We start from the raw sequence: 5,000 nt of genomic DNA, 5'->3' as shown, positions 1-5,000 counted from the left end.
TCTTGGGAGAGATGTTTTAGTAAGGATGATGTCTGGAGAGGTTTGACAGTAAATTGTGTTTGTTAGTCTCTCTAGGATGGCCTGTTTTGTGAGAAATGTGAATCTATTTCTATGTGCATGTGTTGTGTAATTCTGGCTGAAGGTTGTTATAGATGCTTGAATAGTATACTCCTGATGTAGGTTCTTTTGTGTGCATTCAAATGTGTTTGGGTGATGTGAGTGTCATGGGTGAGTAGGATTTAGGGCTTATGCATAGAACTATGTTCTTATTCTTTTCATGCGATTTTCTATAGGAAGTATTTTTGTCTTTTATGTGCAGGTTTCTATCTGGGGAGACTTTAGTTTACCCTGTTAGTATTGTATTCTCAGTGATTTATTTTGTATAGTTTGTAAAGTACCTGTTCTAGCTTTCTTAGTTTTTTGGGGAAATATGCTGTGGAAGAGAGGCAAAAAAACAGAGTAAGGGATCCAGTATATTTAACATTTCACTCAACAGTATCCCATACTCTGCTTCTGACCTCACTTCTACATTGATGCTGCAGTCGTTGCTGCTTCTTACTCATGCTGTGGAAGCTTAGGCGAGTTTAGTTCTCTAGAACTGGTTGAAGATTGGGATTCGAATCTCCCTCTGTTGTACAAAACCAGTACCTGCAACTGATTTATGTATATTTATTCTTTTATTAGTTTTCACCGTCAGATTATTGATGGATGGGTGGTCATGTATCAGAAATATAACTCAGAAATTTTCGATTCTTTTCCAATGGAAAGGTTTGGTCATTTAGACTTACTTTTGGACATTTCTTTGACTTATGATCGTCTGGAGTGAGCGAAGGTACTCATGAATTTTTCAGGGAAGCTTCCATTGTTATGTCTAAGCCGTTGCCCTCGCTTGTTTAAACAGGCTTGGGAGTTCTTAGCTACTATTTCATAGTTGCTATGCTCGGTTACCTTTGTCAGATCATCTGCGAGGGTGAATGTTCTCGTGATATATTTTGCATTTTGTCTTTTCCCTCGTGCATGGTTTCAACTTCGTCCTGATTGGGTAGGAGTTCACACTTCTCTGAATGTCTAACTAAGGAGTCTGAGGTCTTGTGGGCCCTTAGGTCGTTCTTGCATATACATATGTATATATACATATGTACATAAATACATGTATAGATGTATGCATATATACATACACACACACACACACACACACACAAACACACACACACACACACACACACACACACACACACACACACACACACACACACACACACACACACACACACACACACACACACACACACACACACACACACACACACACACACACACACACACACACACACACACACACACACACACACACACACACACACACACACACATATATATATATGTATATATATATATATATATATATATATATATATATATATATATATATATACATATACACATACGAGTACATGCTCTACACATACATACAGTTCTCCCTTTCTCGAGGTAGTGAAGGGATTTACCTAGAACAAGTTCACCAAACTATAGTACCGGGTTGAAAGGTTTATCCCTAAACTCTCACACGCTTCTCTCCCTCTCACCGTCCCCTCCCCTCTCCCCCGCAGTCCTTCACTAACCTCCTCTCCTCCCTCCCCGCTTCCCTTCCTCCCTCCTTGACCCTCTTCTTCCTCCTCTCTAATCTCCCTCTCGCCACCACAGTTATAGTTCCTTGACTCTCCTTTCTGTCAGTAAAATCGTCTGGGTCTAAATAAAAAAATAAAAAATTACGGAATATAATGTCTGCTATTCCACCACTACAGTTCCTGAACTCTCCTTTCTGTCATTAAAATCGTCTGGGTTCTAAATCAAGAAAGAAATTTACCAAATATATTGTCTGCTATTCCACGACTGCAGTTCCTTGACTTCTTTCTGTCCGTAAAATCTAAAAAATCTAAAAAAAAAAAAAAAAAAAAAAAAAAAAAAAAATTACGAAGTATATTGTGTGCTATTCCACTATTATAGTTCCTGGATTCTCCTTTCTGTCAGTAAAACCGTCTGAGTCTAAATAAAAAAATATATTTTTTTACTAAATATTCCCCTCCTCTCCCGTCCCATCTCCTTTTCTCCTCTCTTCTCTTCCCTCCTCTTTCCTGCCTTTTCCCTGCACTCTCTTTCTCTTCTTTCCTGATCCCATCTCATCCCTGCTTTCTTGTCTCCTCCTCGTCCTCCCCTCCTCCTCCTCCTCCTTCTCCCTCTTCCTCTCATTTCTCCTCCTGTTTCCCCCCCCCCGTCTTTTTTTTTCTTTCCTCTTCACTGCACTCCCTTTCTCACCTGCCCTGATCCCCTCTCATCCCTGGTCTCCCCACCCCTGTCTCCTCCTTGTCCCCTCCTCGTCCTCCCCCTCCTCCTCCTCCTCCTTCTTCCTCTTCCTCTCATTTCTTCTCCTGTTTCCCCCCCGTCTTTTTTTTTCTTTCCTTTCCTCCTCCTTGCACTCCCTTTCTCACCTGTCCTGATCCTCTTTCAACCCTGCCCCCCCCTTGTCTCCTCCTTGTCCCCTCCTCCTCGTGCTTATCCTCCTCCTCCTCCTCCTCCTCCTCCTCCTCCTCCTCCTCCCGCCCCGTCCCGTCCCGTCCCATCCCCTTCAGTGGGTCGGCGGCCGGAAGCGTTGCAGCCCAACTAAAGCTGCGCGGGCCTTCCGCTCCGGTTCAGGATTTCTTTGGCCGCAGTAGAGTCAGCAAAAGGCCCGAGAGGATGAAGAAGGAAAAGAAGAAGATGTAGAAGAAGAAGAAGAAAAAAAAGAAGATGTAAAAGAAGAAGAAGAAGGAAAAGAAGATGTAGAAGAAGAAGAAGAAAAAGAAGAAATGAAGGAAATGAAATGAAGGAGAAGAAGAAAAAACAAATGATGAAGATGAAGAAGAAGAAAAATAGGAAGGAAAAGACGATGAAGAAGAAAAAACAGGAAAAAAAGCAAAAGCAAATGAAGAAGAAAAAGAAAAAGAAAAAAAGAAGAAACAGAAGAAGAATAAGAAGAAGAAGAATTAGAAGTAGAGGTAGAAGATGAAGAAGGAGAAGAAGTAGAACAAGAAGGAAAAAAGAAATAGAAGAAGAAGAAAAAGAAGTAAAAGCAGAATAAGAAGAAGAAGAAGAAAAAAAGGAAAAGATGAAGAAAAAGAAGAAGAAGAAGAAAAAGAAGAAGAAGAAGAAGAAGAAGAAGAAGAAGAAGAAGAAGAAGAAGAAAAAGAAGGAGAAGAAAAAGAAGAAGACGAGGAAAGAAAAGGAAGAAAAAGAAGAAGAAAAAGAAGAAGAAAAAGAAGAAGAAGACGAAGGAAGAGGAGGAAGAAGAAGAAGAAGGAGGAGGATGAGGATGAGGAGGAGGAGGCGAAATGAAGGAGGCGATATGTGATTAGGAGAGAGAGAAAAAGGACGGGAATAATAGTAAGAAGAAGAAGAAGAAGAAGAAGAAGAAATAGAAGAAGAAGAAGAAGAAGAAGAAGAAGAAGAGGAAGAAGTAGAAGAAGAAGAAGAAGAAGAAGAAGAAGAAGAAGAAAAAAGAAGAAGAAGAAAGGAAAAGAGAAAGATGAAGAATAAAAAGAAAATAAAAGAAAAAGAAACATAAAAGCAATTAATAGACGAAAAAGAAGAATTCCAAGTACTTACGAAGTTGATTTTTGTTTTTACAATTTTTCTTAAAAACTGTGTCATTTTTTTATTTCTACTATTGAGGGGTTGACATAGAACCGAATAAAATCTCATGGCTGCATTCAAATAAAAAATAAGTTGCCACCTGATAAGGAAAGTATCAACAGAGAGGGCCTTATTGGAAATAAGCTTACATGTTTTTTTGTATTATCCTCGGCATTTGTAATTGTTATTTCGAACTTTGTGTTCTTTTCATTATCTGAGCTTCATGTATATTGATTCAATGCCAAACAAATTATCCTATCTATCTTATATCTAACTACAATGCCATCGCTACGGAAGCGGTGTCGCAGAGGTAAGTAAGATCCTGGTTAATTCAAACGTACAGTTCCCAGTACCTCGGCGCGGTTCTTCGTCTCGTACAATATAGATGATGCGGCACAGCGCGTGTGTGTTCAAGTGGTAAAAGGAAAACATAAGGATTAGACTTTTCTCCCCAGAAAAAAGTAAAATAACTAACTAAATAGATAAAACGATCTAGTTCCTGGAATGCATAGACACTTTTGCTATATCAGGTCACGTCTTGTGAGATGTTGGTGGGCCGTTTGGGAGTCTTACTGATATCCAAAACTGACCTATGGTATATCATAATGATGCAAATATGTCACCATTGTGCATCAATACGCTTTTGTCTACCTCTTTACATACCAAAGGCTTTTTCCCCCTTATAAGGGAGGTAGCCAAGTCAAAAAGCAAGTATCCACTCCCACCCATTCCACTCCCACCCATTCCACTCCCACCCATTCCACTCCCACCCATTCCACTCCCACCCATTCCACTCCCACCCATTCCACTCCCACCCATTCCACTCCCACCCATTCCACTCCCACCCATTCCACTCCCACCCATTCCACTCCCACCCATTCCACTCCCATCCATTCCACTCCCACCTATTTCACTCCCATCCATTCTACTTCCACCTATTCCACTCCCATCTATTCCACTCCCACCCATTCCACTCCCACCCATTCCACTCCCACCCATTCCACTCCCATCCATTCCACTCCCACCTATTCCACTCCCACCCATTCCACTCCCACCTATTCCACTCCCACCTATTCCACTCCCACCCATTCCACTCCTACCCATTCCACTCCCACCCATTTCACTCCCCTCCACCACCCTTTCCTCCCCCTCAGCTCCTCATGGATGACGGGTCATCCCTGTATCTCGCCCACAGCCTTAGATCAGAAACAATGCAGAAAGACACAGCATCCTCAGCAAGGCCGCTTCACTTAATCGGCGAACCCATCTCCGTCCCCTCATGTTGAAATTAGAGAAGACGGGGAGAAATCCCTATGGACTGCATCAAAATA

The 5,000-nt window shown here is 41.4% G+C and overlaps 1 long non-coding RNA gene across 2 annotated transcripts in view; it reads left to right on the top strand.

Annotated features, from left to right (window-relative positions):
* The window catches only part of LOC143020339 (uncharacterized), a 199,027-nt gene that overhangs the window by 127,197 nt on the left and 66,830 nt on the right, over positions 1-5,000 (top strand). The window lies entirely within an intron of this gene.

Source organism: Oratosquilla oratoria, chromosome 39 (genome assembly GCF_046742065.1).
Source record: "Oratosquilla oratoria isolate Oo_2021 chromosome 39, ASM4674206v1, whole genome shotgun sequence".
In the NCBI taxonomy this organism is placed as follows: domain Eukaryota; kingdom Metazoa; phylum Arthropoda; class Malacostraca; order Stomatopoda; family Squillidae; genus Oratosquilla; species Oratosquilla oratoria.
The sequence above is the reverse complement of the archived record's forward strand: the minus strand, read 5'-3'. Positions and strand labels throughout refer to the sequence as shown.